Here is a 16,800-nt window from a genome sequence, read left to right as displayed (position 1 = left end):
AAGACACTTTGTGGTGTCTGTGTTCCCCTTGTCTCTCCACCTTTCGCCCTCTCTCCTCCTCTGAGCTCGGCACAGTTAAGGTGTACACGTAACTGCGCGACAGTTGCTATGGCCGTGGTGTTTTCTCTTCCACTAGGCAAGAGAAAACAACCAAGACAGCCACCCAGATAATACAAACGAATTGCTAATATTTGTGTTTGCTTTCACAAGGGTTCATTGGAAATCGGTTCACTGACTTCAATATTCAGCCGTAGCGACATATGGGAAGAATAATGTTCACAAAGATTTAACCGCGAGGAGTGAAAGAGCGCAACACACTGTCCGCCGCGTTTCACAAAATCAGCTTAGTTAGACCAATACTACGCTCTTTAACTATAAGTTAAATACAGGGAACGCAGTTGTCTGCTCTTTACATGAACTGCAGAAGCAATAAATTGAAGTATGCATATGTTGATAGTTCATTTCACCCGAGCTTTGCTCTAATGCAGAGGAACAGCATCACGTGGTCAGATCGACGAGGCGTAGCAAACCTAATGATATTATTGCATTTCTTTGTAAAGCACATTTAACTGCCTCTGGATTTTTTCTCAAGTTATTATGATTCATGCCACAAATACACACCGAAGATGGCGACCACAACTTACGGCATCTAAGCTGTTGTGGTCGCTCATGTCTGACGGCCAGACGCATGCGCAAGTGTGCTATTCCTGATACAATGAGTAGCGTTGAAGCGTGCAAAACCCTTGTACCTATGTTTAAAAGATAAGTTATGCTGGGCCATCAGGCCTCTGTTTCGAGCTGTTTGACAGCAAATGCAGCATCGATGAAGTATCGACAGCAAATGCAGCATCAATAGCAGGAGCGGCTGACACTACTCCTAGGTATTTTGTGTGTTAACGCCCTCTGAAGGAATGAAAGCACGCTGTAGAGTCTGCAGACTTGCAGAGCTGATAACTGAGTATTATAGTACATGGCTGGTAGTGTGCATTCAGATTTGACCATGACGGGCTCTGTCGTATATGTTGTGACGTGAACGTAATCCCTTGTCGTAAAGAGTACACAATCTGCTAGCTTTTCAGGTAATTTTTACAGCTTTCAACAATGGCGTGAAATAAAGCATGGGCATTTTCGAAAAATTTTTTAACAGCTGGCATGGCCTGGAAAAAAATATTCGCATCTCTGAATATGAGATGCAAAGATGTCGCATTTTCATGAGCACATCTGTATAGATATAAATCCTGCTCTGATAGGAGGAATCAAGTAAGGAATAGGTGTCATGACCCGACTTTTTACGTATTGTTCCCGAAGTGCGCCTATTCTGTTCAACGAACTACACACATGGTACTATCGTTGTTTGTGATATTACTCGCTTGGTTGAGTGAGAGCCCTCTGTGGAGGGCAGTCACGTTTAGATTCAAAAGTAGTCACACTTGAGCACATATCTGTCCACAGACCGCAACTTAATTTTTTTTGTCGGAAAACTGTCATTAAGTTACATCACGAGCTTCAACTAAATGGATTACTTCATACACGACTGCAGTAACGCTTTCTTGAATATGTTGTGTCAAAGATGAAACAGTACAGGCCAGTGGAAATGTCATCATGCTGGAAATTTTATTTTTTCTTAGAAAAGCAACGTTCAGTTTCTGGGAGGCATGGTATATGCAATTCAGTAATGAGGCTATAGCCATTTGACTGCATCTTGTCTTTACTAGCCATACTTAAGTTAGATATGCGATCACATCTGCTTTTTGTGACCGATGGCTTCGGTGCGCGAACATAACGCTTTCAGAAGTTTTACGCAACTCTCCCTCAACGAGGCCTTTGCCTCATCCCAGAAAGCCCGTATAGCTGGGACGAAAATCGGATTAGAAGTCGGCCTATGTGCGATCGCTACGCTTGGGCAAATCACTCACCAAAATGAATTATCCTAAATTACCTTGATATATTTGGTGCACAGTACTGCGGAATGTGTGATTAGAGTGTGGTGCTTTTGCTCGTTTTACTCTTATTTTTAGTGGTAAGTGTGGACATGACCAAGAGTGCCAAGGGTGCCAGGCTGGTGACGTTGCAAACAAATCCTCAGAAACTTACATGGACAAGTAAGGCATATTGCTACTCGTTCGTCGATATTTCCTCTTCTCTGTCGGTGTGAACAGCTGTAGAGGCAACGTATATGCTTGGTATATCGCAACTGCAGCACGTGATTACCGACGACGTACATTATCCTTGTAGATGCGGAGAATCACTCATCACTCAGAACGAATGAACATTAGCACCGCGCGGGTCTTTCTTTCCTCTCGCGCTGTACGACTGTATGTGATTTAATGTCTGCTGTCATGTTTCCTTCTTCACACGTCGGAGCAATGCGGAAGGCATCTGTTGCTGGCAAGCGTCAAGTCATGACAACGAATAAGGGAATTAGTGATCGTCCTCGACGGCGCTTCGCGCTACGGTCGAATTCATTCAGTGCTAGCCGGAGTGAGAGCTGGTTTAATTCTATGCCACAAGAAACCGAAGGCTGAGTTACCTTAATTTGGTACAAAACACTGTTGAGCAGGCCTGTGCGGCACCATTGCAGTGCTGTGAGTGTACTGTCATAAGTGAACTAAATCAGTACTGCGCATGTCAACAGAATCTATAAGAATAACTAGCTCTGCAATAATTCAGAGCCCGCTTGTCTCTGAAAGGTAACCTGAATGTCCCAATGAAAAGTTTATGGAGGCTGCACACGCACCTTCAAATTGCAAACAAAACGAAGTGACAAGACGTGTGAATTAAAAGTATTGTGGCTCTTGAGTAGTTACCCTGTTTTATGGTGAAAATTGTTTATTACACAATGTTTGTTTAAAGAGACAAATGCGCCTGCTATGGACCAATAGGTGGCGCCTTCTTTACAGCATAGCCAACGAAAGAACAAAGAGTACGCAAAAAAAGAAACACACGTGTATTGCTTTTCCGTTTTTTTAATTTCATTGTTTTTTCTATGACATGCTACCACTTGAAGATTCTTGTCAAATTTCATGGACGGTCAATCTACAATTTAGCACTACGATGTCACTAGCAACTAATCGTCCAACACGAGGTATTCTGGCATAGCCTGTCTTCCAGCATGAAAACAAAGACTCGCGACCTATGCTGTTTCATGTTCTCACCGACTTATAACCCGCCATGGTGGTCTAGTGGTTATGGTGCTCGACTGCTGACCCGCAGGTCGTGGGACCGAATGCCTCCCGCGGCGGCCGTATTTCCGATGGAGGCGAAAGGCTAGAGACGCATGTACTTAGATTTAGGTGGACCATAAAGAACCCCAGGTGGTCGAAATTTCCGGAGCTCTCAACTACGGCGTCTCTCATGATCATATGGTGGTTTTGTGACGTTAAACCCCAGCATTTATTACTATTATTATCGCCGACTTACACTGTACGGACGTCTTTAAGAAAAGGTACATTCATGTGCCTGACAATGCGTGTGGAATATGACGTTCTTGCAAAGCGCGTTGTTCCCTTGCTGCTAAGTGTGGTCTCACAAGAACACCATAATTCAAACAACTGAATTTGGCTCTTCAGGTTTGAAATCCCCGAATTTCACAGTAAGTCGTGAATGAGGCTGCAATGGAGAGCTAAGGATATTTTTGGACCAGATGAGGTTCATTATCTTCCGGCATGAAATATGCAAATGGCTTATATCGGTCTCATCGAAACGTTGCTGTCGATCCGCGCCATCGAGCCCGCAACCTCAAACTTAACATCGCCTTGCCATACAGCTAGTCAGCCACCAGTTCTCCTGATTAAAAAGCTTAATAGCAGCAAAATATTCGGAATAAAGTTCTTCACTTTCAATTTTGGAAGCAATCATTTAACCTCTAGCTTGTTATCCGCTTACAAGAACACATTTTACAGAAGAAGAAAAAATAACTCCTGCTATTGAGTGGTATTCTTTTTTGTTTGAATATAAGTTTCTAGTCTAACAATATCATATCTCTCATTGATTATATTATATTTCTACCTCTCTCATTTAATGGATGTTCTTACGGCTCCTTATTGCGTACGCAACGAATGTTTTATTGCAGCATTGTGCAAATTAATATCCGAAAATTAGTTGCGAGCTTACATGTTTAAAGTTTTCTCATGCTTCTTCCATTTGAAATTCCTCAAACGCTGAACTGCAAATTATTTTGCATTACCTAGAAAATACACTCGACGACTTCGCCAAAAAAGAAGTCTTGAAAATTTATTGAAATATATTTATATAATTGATATTTATGATTCGTTCTTGATATCTTCCAACGCGCCTTAGGAGGTAGATAAATAATTAGTATACTTGAAGAATTAACGTTTACAAGGAATGCGCGAACACGTACTGTTAGCTTATTTTACGTTTCCATTTTTTTTGTTCAACCTGGGGCAAACGCATTGATTTTTTATATACATACAGCCTATTCCTGGTAACAAAGTACAGTCGTGAATGGAAAGCTGAACATCATTCTTTGCCGTTCTTTGCATGACAAAGAACGGGAAAGATTTATATGGCCAGATTTATATATTGCTGGACCTCTTGACCGCCTAGTATCCTACGCCACTCTGTTATTATTGATGCTGTTTTTGTGGAGACAGCAAATAGCCCTGATTAGCCGGGGTAAGGAGAGGTAGAGGGACCACCTTCGTCTGGTCTAAGTTTCATCCCTCGGGCGGTTTCTGTCTGGGCCACTCCCAGTTACCCTGCACGTCTCAGCGTCGCTTTTATTGCACATAATATATTCACTAATAGCTGCCCAGCTTGATCGGAGGCAACCGCTATCCGCCCAGAGACTCCTTCCCAATGAGCCTTGCTTCTAGGGCCGCATCGTGAAGAAGCACGAACAAAAATAGAAGTAAACACGCGAACAGAGAACGTTGCCCGCTCTGCCTCCTTCAGCAGACAGACGTGATTAGAGAGGCTCGTATCCCTGGGGCTTTCTCACCTTAGAGAAATCACTCGAAACGCTTACCGAGGAACCCAAGCGAGACGTGAAGCTTTTATTTTGGATGTTTTAACGTACTTTGTTTCATTTAATGTTCTTGTCTGGTTTGCAACAATAAACTCTTTATGCCATTTTTGCACTTGCGCCAGCTTCCTATATTCGGGCCTAACAAAGTTTTCGCAAAGGGCTTTATACGCTAAGCCAACTCATCACGAAGTCTCACTGCTTTGAGGCAGTGATAGTTATGGCGAAAGATATTGGCACTGCCAAAGTGCGAATGTATGTTCTTGTAAATGCAAGAACACTTGCTATGTGTTTTCAAGATAACCGGTTCTGTTTGAAAGTATGCATGTATCTCAGACAACCACACGCAAGCACTGAATGAGTGCCTCACAAACCACATACAGCAAAAAGTTGAGCAGGGATAAATGATGTGTGTGCCAGAGTGATACTTAATAATTATGATTGCGTGTTACGTGCAGAATCTATGATATGATTGTGGGCCATGTCGCAAAGGGGGCCCTACTGATTAATTTGGGCTCCTGCAGCTCTTCAACCTGCACCGTAATTAGAGTACAAAGGTTTTCTTACTATGGGGCTCAATTACTAAGTGAGAACGTCTTCGTCACAAAATACATGCACGTCTTACATCTCGAGAGCACTATTGCGGTACCAAGGAAGACACTTAAGCATGCTTTGCGCGAAACAATGAAACTGATACTGCTGCGAAGTATGCTAACATTCGCAGTCACGTTGGATTAACTCCATGCAAATCTTTCTATGATTTAGGTACTGCATTTTTATGCTCGCTCCCAGAAATGCGTAACCACAACAATGACACTCAGCGCAAAGTACACATACGTTAGGTTCCCCTATTTCGTTTATCTCACGCGAATGAGTCCCTTGTTTTAACCAGATGCGTTTATTCTTCACGTATTTGTTATATTAAACTGCTTTTGACTGCTATAAGCCTTGCAATAAAGTGTGCTCCAGTTTTCTTCACATTTCCGAAAGTGGTCCTGCTAAGAACAAAGAGCCCTGAGTCACCAACCATTATCACATACTCTGCTTGCATGATGCATATTTTGTTTGACACAACCCTCATTAAAACCAGCAGAAAATGAAGTCAAAGAAGGCTTAGGGAACGTTAATAGTACTGTTTTAAGCGTTTTGCAATAATCGTGATATAGATGTGAAGGATGCAAAGTGGACGAAAAGAAGCTTGCCGCTGGCAGGGACCGAACCTGCGACCTGTGTATTCCCTTCCTTCATGTATTGTTTGGATAATAAGGTCAAAAATGCAAGGCGATGTGTTGAACAGATTGGAAGTCTTTACAAATTGTGTGCTAAGTCTCTCACATACAAAGACACGCTGCCGAGCAATACTATCCAAATACTTAGTCTGCGTATGCAGTGGTATATAGTGTCATCCGTTTGTCGTAGATAACGATTCTCTGGTAAATGTGCTCCTTATTATCAAGTCAGAGATATATGTAAATGTTATGACCAAATCAATGCTCTAAGCTGCCGATGTTATTGCGCTGGCAAATAAATAATGATCCTCGGAATCATGCTTTGAAAGTTATGGATACGTAGGAATTGTCAGCGCGAATTTTTAGGGGCGAAGCTCCTTATAGAATCACCTGGTCGGTCGTCGCTCCGTCTGGCGTTCCCCCGCCGTCGCGTCTCCCGTATCATTCAATAGATGGCGCTGTCCCATAGAGATGCACGCAAACTGCAGTTGGGTGACGATATACTAGATGGCGCTGTCCCATAGAGATGTGTGCAATATGGCGGTTGGGTGAATGCACGCTAGATAGCGTTATTGGTGCCGCTGCTCTCAGATTGGCTGCTGCGCCCGTTATCTCTCATTCTCCTTGATCGTCGCCGTACGTGGAGGAGTGCGCTTTCCGGATCGCGCTGCTTGGCGGACCATGGAGGACAGGGAGCGTCGGGTGCGGAAGGCCGCTGTGTCTCGTGCTCGTCGGCAGGATCCCGAGGTGCGAGCTCGAGAGGCTTCACGGGCGTGCACCGCCTCGAGATTCGCCTGGCGCCTTGCTCGCTTGGCGGCAGCCTCTCGATCCCGAGAGGCTCGCTTGCTTGGCGCTTGCTTGGCGGCAGCCAGGCGGATCCCGCGACGGTGCGCGCCGAGGACGCCGCTGCGAAAGGGGCTCAAGGAGAAGCGGATCCCGAGACCATGATTGCTTCAGGAGCTTCGCCCAAGCTGTTCATCATTCACCCGTGGATATGCTGAAATTTTTGACCTGTTATTCTTCCCCATCGGTTACGCTCTGCGCCCTGAATTGGTTATAAAGGAAGAAGGAAGATAGAAGTGCCGATACGTAACTGTCCCGATTTTCGCGGACACAAAAGCAGACCAGCATAGGTAGGGAAAGGGGGGGGGGGTGAGAGAATGTATGGAACAATCACGTGCGCCCTAACAGTTGTTGCTCAACAAACTATTTAGGATTGAAGAACCAGTGTGGTAAGAATTATCCGGAAGCTCGAGGGGTGCAAACGTCATTACAACAAAAACATATCCGACAGATCCCGCGCATGTGGGAATCGATCTCATGCGAAGCTGTCAGCGAGTAGCTACCTATGCTGCCTTTATTTTGTTTATTTTGAGCCGTTCGTCACGATGTGGATCAACGTTGTTGTGTAAATTGAGTAGTGGTGCGCAGATTGCGGAGTTATCGAGGCACGTCGACTATACTTGTGCCGAAAGAGTACCTTATGGTCCGACGTAACGTCAGCACTTACGTTACAGCACACACGTCAGTTTTGTCAAAACAAAGTGCATGCTACATTGCGATGATGCGAATATCATTCGTTAGCTTATTCCTCCTGAGTCGAGCAACGTTTACTATAGCGTGTGGAGTCATATGAGTGCATATGTAACGTTTATTACATTGCTGTAAAATGGGATAGCTACCACTGCAACTATAATTGACGTTCCTGCGACCTAACGCCTGTATAGGGTCTTTTTTCTATAAGCAGTTTCAAGCACTGGCGTGGTTCTGTGGTAGAATAATTGACTGGCGCGCAGAATGCCTGGGTTCGATTCCGCCTGGAATTGTGATTTAATATATTCTGTGGGTGTACATCAGTATTTGTTGCTCTTTGATAATGCCTCCGACACAGCCACTGCAATTACTTTGACACGGGTTCCTTAACGCTACAGCGTCAAGATTTTCGATGTCTCTTCTCGCTGTTCCTGTGTTGACATAGTCAGTGAATCACCTGTGGCCTATGTCCTCATCACACCCGCCGTGGTTTGTTGGTATGTGCCACACGCGACTGTGAGAAAGGGTTTCATGACGTACGCGACAAGTACGTCAGAATTTCAGTCAGGTTCGTCACATTTTTTTACCTTCCTACGCCAATTTTGGTATAAACCAAATAAAGGAGGCGACCATGACAGCACCCAGACGTAGGCGGCTAGATCAATAGAAACGTCGCTTTCGATCGCTAAGAAACGCTTAGCCTTTTAAATTGCAAACATATTAAACGAATAATTGTTGGATGCTGAATTCAATGCGTTCTACACTCTAAAAAAAAAAAAAAAAACCTTTTGACTCTTTTTTGAGAGTTCTGGCTTGCCACGTGCATGAATGTCTTTAAAGGGACACGTCAACTCTCTTAGGGGTTCAGTATACTCTCTTATGAGTTGTGTGACCCAGAAGAGAGCGTGATTATTTAAAGAGAGTGATATAGGTAGCAAGTCAAGATTACCCGAAAAAATTCTCAAATACTCTTTTTTTTTTTCTTAGAGTGTATAGACTTGAGGGGCGATGAAGCGACTATGCACCAGCAGTCTGCGCAGTCCTCGAGAAGAGCAATTTTTATATTGCACAATCGGACCCGTCGTCAAACATCCCACTCGATCAGCAAATTTATTGAGCGAGTGCAGGCCTGCTTCATACTCTTGGCTCGCACAATGTATATGGGAGTATCTTTCCCCAAATGGCAGTGGTTCAAAAAAATGTAATGGATAACTCGTCACATACGCTTTATACACTATTCGCTTATGCGGTGATAGAAAAATTGTTCTTGTGTGCACGCATTATATATTGCACTTGCAGCAATAACGGCACGTGTGATTTTTGGACAGCCCTGCAGAAACAATGCCTCGATTGGGTGCAGGTAACGCTTATATATAGTTATCTATAGCGACTCTTCCATGTCTCAAATTAAAAATCGCTTCTTGAGCGATAAGCCACGGGATAACTGCATGTGTGGCACTTAATATTCCCTTCAAACACTGATGGGGAAACGGTAAACCTGCAAAGTGTAAGCTTTAGTGCAGTTAGCGCGGTCCGCATTCATGTAAGCGTTATCTTTCCTGCGAGCGCAAAGCACAGTAAGGACGTCCCCTGATTTCAACTGCACTCTGTGAAGCTCGTATGCAGATAGGACTGCTTCATGTCGCACATTTTCTTTGCTTTATGCTATGCACGGATGAAACAAAACAAGAAGACACTAACTTTTACTTTGACGGAAAAGTGCACTGAATTTTTTCTTGAGTGCTTCAATATTGATTTAAAACGTTAATTTACAGAGCGTGGGGTCCTGGTGACGAAACAGACAGTGGCAGCGAGCTCAAGAAACGGAAGCGAGCGTGGTGACGATGAAGCAAGAGGAGAGAAGGAATCGCACGTGGTCTCTCGGTCGTCATTTAAAAGGCGGGCCACGATTGACAGTGGGAATGGAACATTTCAGGTGATTATAAAGAACGCAATCATTGCAGACACCGAATTAACTACGGCCATATGAAACTTTTTGACATGCTCTTAAATATAATTGCACGTTTCTTTTTGCGTTGTAAGTGTGTATAAATCCCCACCATCCAGCTTAGCTAGGTAATGACACACCGACTGGAATACTGCGATGATTTTGCTAGAAGGCTAAAACATTAACGTTCTTGTGCAAGGAGTACATCTGGTGACCACAGTGGGAGTAATTAAAAAAAATTGGTTCCGCTAATATCATCAATCATCTTCATCATCATCAGCCTGACTGCGCCCACTGCAGGGCATAGGCCTCTCCCAAGTTTCGCCAATTAACCCTGTCCTGTGCTTGCTGCGTCCAGCTTATACCCGCGAACTTCTTAATCTCATCTGCCCACCTAACTTTAAGTCTCGCTCTCGCGCGTTTGCCTTCTCTTGGAATTCAGTCTGTTACTTTTAATGACCACAGATTATCTTGCTTACGCGCTATATGCTCTGCCCATGCCCATTTCTTCTTGATTTCGACTAAGATGTCCTTAACACCCGTGTGTTCCCTAACCCACTCTGCTCTCTTCTTTTCCCTTAAGGTTACGCCTATCATTTTTCTTTCCACTGCTCGCTGCGTCGTCCTTAATTTAGGTTGAACCTTCTTCGCGAGCCTCCAGGTTTATGCTCCGTAGGTAAGTACTAGTAAGATGCAGCTGTTATACACCTTCCTCATGAGAGAGAGAGGGGTAAACTACCATTCAGAATTTCGGAATGCGAGCCGAATGTGCTCCCCCGCATTCTTATTCTTCTAGTTACACCGCGGTCACTACCTGTCCAAAGTAGACGTATTTCTTGACCACTTCCAGTGCCTCGATACCTATTGCAAAGCGCTGTTCTCTGCCGAGTCTCTTGCATATTACTTAATTTTTGTGCATAATAATTTTCAGACCTAGCGTTCTGCTTTTGTTATCCAACTCAGTAATCATTAGTTGCAATTCGTCACCTGTGTTACTGATCAATGCAATGTCATCAGCGAATCGCAGGTTACTAAGGTACTCGCCATTAACTCGTATATCTAACTCTTCCCAATCGAGGGCCCTGAAAACCTTTTGTAAGGACGCCGTGAATAGTATTGGGGAGATCGTGCCTCTCTGCCTTAGACCCTTCTTTATTGGAATTTTGTCGCATTCTTTAGGGAGGACTATGGTGGCTGTGGTGCTGCTGTCGATTTCTTCCAGAATTTTTAGATATGGTTCGTCGACGCCCTGATTCCGCAGTGCCTGCATGACTTGTGACGTCACCAATATGCAAACATAGATATATTTGGAGGCAGATGATGAATAAGAAGCACGTAAATATTTTTTATTGTAAAAATATTGATTCAATTATATAAGAACACTTTGGTTAGCTCCCTGCTTTCTGTTGTTCTTTGAGCCGTTATCATTATTTTTACAGATCATTTGCGTTAAAAGCTTTCCTCAGAAGTGCAGGTTCTGTAGTGCCGTTCATTCGTGAAGGAAAAAGTTTACTAAAGCGTCGGATGATAGATGAGCGTGCGCGCTTCGCCAGGTAGATAAACCATCGCTCGAAGACTTCAGGGAACTCTATTAAGTAGAATGGCTCTTCGGCATGGATGCCCGGCTGCCTGCGTAGCTGAATGCAGATCAGTACATCAAAAGAATTCTCTAGGGAGGCCCGAACAGCACCACGAAACAACTGCTACAAAAGTTAGATAAGCAGACAAAATTCTCAAGCACACGTTTAAGCTGAAAATCAGTAGCAGAGAACGTTTAGGTATCTGGATGCATTGCCGGGCAATTTGACAGTTAAGCAAAGATTGCTTCTCTGAGAGCGAGCCGTTCGGTTTCGACGAGGCCCTGTTAGTGATTGCGGAGCGGCTGGTTTGCGTTGCAAAGCACAATTGATTAATCACGAAAATTTGGAAATCAGAATGATTCAGGAAGTGTCTCCAACTGCGAGTTTGAAGCATTCGAGTAATTTGTCACATAGCTTGGGAGAGAGGAAGTTATCAGCCGAGATACGGAGTAAGAAGTTTAGACATTCCACCCTTGGTCCTTCAGCGTGGAAAGTTTTTATCTAGACTAAAGCCACAGCTGCGGCAACCGAGTAGGCGACTAGTATTTTGTGGTAAACTTCGAAAAATATAGAAAACGATAAAGAAAGGTTGACGCTGTCATTAGTCAATGCAAGCTCAACGCGAATTAATGGGCCGGTCTTGTAGAAATTCAAGGAGCAAATTTGTCAGGTATGTTTTTTTTCATCCCTCGCAACATGCAATTTGTTTTATGATGAAAGAGCACTTTCCTACGAAAGCTTGACAGTTGGTTGTATTCTCTACCACCAAATTCTTATCACGTGTAATGTATTGAAGATATTTCTGTGGCGTCTCAAGAACAATCAGATAGTGCTGCGATGATGTCATGCGGGAAATATAACTTCTTTGAGCTGGGGAGGCTGAATGCTAGGAAGAACACTTCAAACAATAGATCCCAGCCAATACACGCCCATGACTTGAGAAGGGCGTTATTTTGGTCAATCTTTTCACACACTTCGACATAATCCTCAAGGAGAGGCCTCTCCTGGGACGTCAGCAGTGCCATTGCCGGAGATACACTAAGGCCTTAACACATTCAGGTTGCCCAGTAGTCATTAGTAGAAAGAGTAAATGTCACCTGGAGACGAAAGGTCGTACATCATGAAGGAGAAGCGTTGCTGCTGTTTTAGAGCAATGAACGGCCTTAAATGAACGCATTGTACCATACGTTTCTGGCAAAACAGTTTCAGGCATCGAAGACCATGAACACTACTAAACGGAAACTAAGAACACCAGTGGAAATGATGTCACGCCTAAAAGGTGCACCATTAACCGTGGACAGACCCGCCGACGACCTTTTGTTTTTGTTGTTGCTGCTGCTTTGTCTGCCGTGCGATGACTAGCCAGTGCAATCGCGGCGGACTGCCGTTTTGCAAAATACCGCCGGATGTAGTCGGGATCGGATTGCTATATTCTTGAGTCAATGGCTTCGCTATTTGAAGACATCAGATGCTCTATCTTCTCCGAGTTCGTGTGGGACGGTAACGCCCTTGATACTCTCCGTTCTTATTTAATATCCGCTTAGGCCGTAATATATCTTCTTTTCAAGAGCCAGTGACACTATAGCTTATTGCAAATCTCTAAGCAGACATGGTGTATGCACTCAGAAAAATTTGTATTAGCGCCAACAAGGAGCTAGGCATCTCTTGTTCAAGAAACTGTTCCAAATGAAACATGAAATTTTCACGTGAAAGGCGACGATGACAATGTCATTCAGACATAATCGCTTGCAACTACAGCATAATGTACCATACGCGTATATGGCGCTTTTGAACAGGTGGAATGGAACGCTGTCCTATTTTTGCGACGAGCACTCTTTGCCCAAACATATGCTTTTCCATTATAAGAGAACCCACATCTGATTTCGTACTCTTGTTCTAGAAAATTGTCATTCTGCGCAAACATTTCTGTCAGCTGAGTAATGCTTGAATTTCTCTTATTGATGTATAAAAAACGGCGAAGGTATCATGAATTGCGCGTTATGCATTGCTGTTGGAGAAAAAAATTAAGCGCCGCGCTTCACTTTTGACACTGTGTCAAAACTTCTGAACTCCGAACTGTACCCTTTCATGAACTTCCACCGGAACGGAGAGCGAAGCCCAGGCGTAAAAACTGCAAGAATTGTTTGACTGATTTTGGTGTAACAACTTTTCTTCGGCATTCAAAGCATACAAGACATAGCGTTGGTTTGAAAGATTCGTATTATTCTAAATTAAAACACCAATTAAGGAGAAAAGTTAGCTATTGCTACCTGGGCCCAAAGGGTCGCTGATCACGTGAAGCCACCTTGTGGACTACGCAATCAATGGAAACAAAGGTGATTCCTCCTGCTGTGCAGGCTGCTACACATGTAGGTTGTGTAACCAGGGAACGAATCCAACCCAGCCCTTCCTGCAGCCGATACCAATGTGACGGTGCATGTAATAGCGAAACTCGACAATTTTGCGCCGTTTTTCGTTTTTCTTGAGGTAACTTTGATGTTTGACAGAAAAAGCGGCTTACCTGCATATACAATATACATCTTATCAAGTGAACGCTATGAAAACCACACTTATGTGACCAATCAAAGAATAGCCTGTGGCAAATAAAGTTCAGAAAAATTAGAGGCCAGCGTAAACACTGTGGACAACAAGTCTACAGAAATGACCTGTAGGTAGTATTAGACAATAGTCACCAATGAGTTCAAGGTCATACTTTTGTAGACTTCCTCAAACTTTGGCGTACAGTTGCATTTATGCAGTCACAAGAACACTGTATGCGAAAATTGTGGCACCATAAATATAGAAACAGTGAATAAAAAAGCCGGGCCCCAATATAAAGTCATAACTACCACGAAGTTCCCATGAAAATTGTGGTAGACCGTCAAAAATATTGCTTCGTTACATTTGCATGTAGAATATATGCTGACTTTAGAGATGGTTTAAATGTTCTGTAACGCAGTAGATGATTCACATTGTCTTCAACTCAAAACTAAACTACGGTTTATGTCACGTTACAACCACAATATCCTTGAAATTGCCCAAGATCATTTTTAGAACGCGCTCATCTATATATTTGATTTTAATCTGTGAGGTAAGCGCAGGTCCCCATCAGAATGGGACATAACTGTCACAAATTCAACCTCAAGTGAGCAGTTGCTAGAGATTTTCTCGAAATAGAGTATACTATCTGCATAAGAAACTCCCATGTGAGAAATCAACACAAGAAAAGTAGTTCTAATAGTTTCCGAAGGAACAGACATAGCGTTCAAGGATAATGCAAGTGCGAGGTGTGTATATCTCTACGTAAGAAATTATTGTCGCAGTCTTTATGTTAAAAATATGTTGAGGTTCACTTAGGGTTCGAGCTCGAGATACGTCGTGGCCGTAAACAAAACAATTTTGATAATCATATAATCGTACAACAGAACACACTTAACGGTGTTGAAATTATTGATGGTAAACATTAGAAAAGCGAAGGAAGGATTGACTGACGTCGCACGAAGTATGAGTCTTGAATAAAACGTTTCGGAACTTATGTAGCAATTTGAAGGTTGTTCCGTGTGTATAGCGTGCAATGAGATGTGGCGATTATATATTCGAAAACATCTACATTGCGCCCTAAACGATGTTGAGGAAGTAAGCTAGCGGAGAACAGTCACTCACACTATCAAGTGAGAAGTTCTAAGAGAAAGAATATGCAGCATTGTGCTTACATACAATGTACTTTCATATAACTGAAGCCCGAAGGCAGATGGAAGGAAGAAAATGATTCGAGCACTGATTTTACCCCTTATTATAAGCCTACATTCATGAGTATGCAATTCTTCACCAAGTGGCTGAATGAGAGCCTCTTATGTAAAATTGAGCGCGAAGATTCTCAACCAAAGGCTCTAACGTCTTACAGCCACTAACTCCGATCCTTCGGTAGAGAGTAAAGGAACAGTGTCTGCCTACATTTCAAGGTAAATACGCTTTGGAATGCATATAAAACATTTCAAGACTTTTTAACGCACGAGACGTACGGTGCATTTTCGCGGAAATATGCTTCCCTGCAGTCAACACCTTGCATAAATTTAAATATTGGGCCATCTATAACGGAATAACATTTGTGAAAGCAACACTGAATTCGGTTAGGCATAACGTAGGCCTTGCTGAGGTGCCGCATCGATTAGGTGCCTTTGGGCTACGCATTTGATCGCTTCTGCAAGTCGATTCTTTCGATCAGTGCACACACCAATCTGAATTAATTTGTTTCTCCTGCTAATTATTCGTTGTTACTAAATCTGGGAAGCTGTACGATCAAGATTAATCAAATAGTGGTGCTACAGAGGTATTACTTGTGACTTACTTATTAGAGAGCACTATTACCATGTATTTATCATGTATTGTGTATATCACTTATTAGAGAGCACTAATCATGTATTCAAACGGATGTAATTATACTATGTATTCATTTATCTTATTTTACAAGAGCTATCAGTAGCCTTTCGAGCATCTAAAACACGAAACCCTTGAAACATCCCGATATGTGGTAACTCAACTTTAAGCAGTGCGAGGAAGAAAACTAGGGGGTCTAAACGCATGCGAAATCGCACAATAAGGCACACTTTTTCGGCTAATTGATGACTGCATCCAGACGCAAAACGACCTACTTCTAACTAAAGAGCAGGCACCATGATTTGCAGGGACGACATGCTGTCAACCGTGAACGCTCTAAAACTTAATTCCAGGCACTTTACTTCCTAAACCAAGTAGCATCGAGACTAGATTCTCTGTCGTAAATCTGAATAGACTGAAGAAGAAATAAAATACAGACCTTCATTTATTGCGCTTTGGCCAGACATGTATCCAAGATGTTCAACTTTGTCGCACATACAACCAGGGCGCGTCACCAGAGCCCCGCGAGACATAGCTTCAGGGATATTTCTTTGTACACAACACGAAGGGCAGCGCACAGCACTAAACATCACGTGCTCATCTTGCACATATTCCTTGTGTATTTCTTCTCAGTAAATGACAGTAGGATTCTGTCATGGTAATCCAGTGCTCCCTGGAGGTATCCGATCAAGAACGGTGACGCACATATCCACTGAGAAGATCCGTCGTGGACACTATACACGGCGTTCAACTGCCGTCGTGGGCCGCTGAAGTCTATCTGGGGGAGTCATGGCTGAGGCGACTCGATGCCGCGTCGACTTGTCCATCCCCAGTCGGCTTCGAGGGGGAACGGCGAACAGCTGCGAGGGAGGAAAAGTCCCCATGTCGGACGTGGACTCGACGCACGAAGAAACTCCCCAGGTAGTCGCTCAAGTTTCCCTGGACTTCGGCAGTTCGCTCCAGCGGTGCAGAAGGATGGAGACGCTGTGGTTTCTAGGGGACGACCGGTTCGCTCATCAAGGGCTCTGTATTCCTCACACGATAGGAGCGATATTCCCTACGCGAAGAAAATTGTCGTCAACGTTGTTTTAAGGTTGAGATGACGGGTTTCGTTCTAATGTTTTTTTTAAGAAAGGCGAGGAAGGA

The 16,800-nt window shown here is 43.5% G+C and overlaps 1 long non-coding RNA gene across 2 annotated transcripts in view; it reads right to left on the bottom strand.

The window, feature by feature from the left end:
* The window catches only part of LOC119394259 (uncharacterized), a 257,770-nt gene extending 241,256 nt beyond the window's left edge, over nucleotides 1-16,514 (bottom strand). For both annotated transcript variants that reach the window (XR_007416092.1, XR_007416091.1), the window contains exon 1: nucleotides 16,094-16,514. This is a non-coding gene — a long non-coding RNA (uncharacterized LOC119394259). The remainder of the gene's footprint in view (nucleotides 1-16,093) is intronic.
* Nucleotides 16,515-16,800: the final 286 nt, after the last annotated feature.

The sequence above is a fragment of the Rhipicephalus sanguineus genome, chromosome 5 (genome assembly GCF_013339695.2).
Source record: "Rhipicephalus sanguineus isolate Rsan-2018 chromosome 5, BIME_Rsan_1.4, whole genome shotgun sequence".
Classification (NCBI taxonomy): domain Eukaryota; kingdom Metazoa; phylum Arthropoda; class Arachnida; order Ixodida; family Ixodidae; genus Rhipicephalus; species Rhipicephalus sanguineus.
Note: the sequence above shows the minus strand (reverse complement) of the source record. Positions and strands in the feature narration are given on the sequence as shown.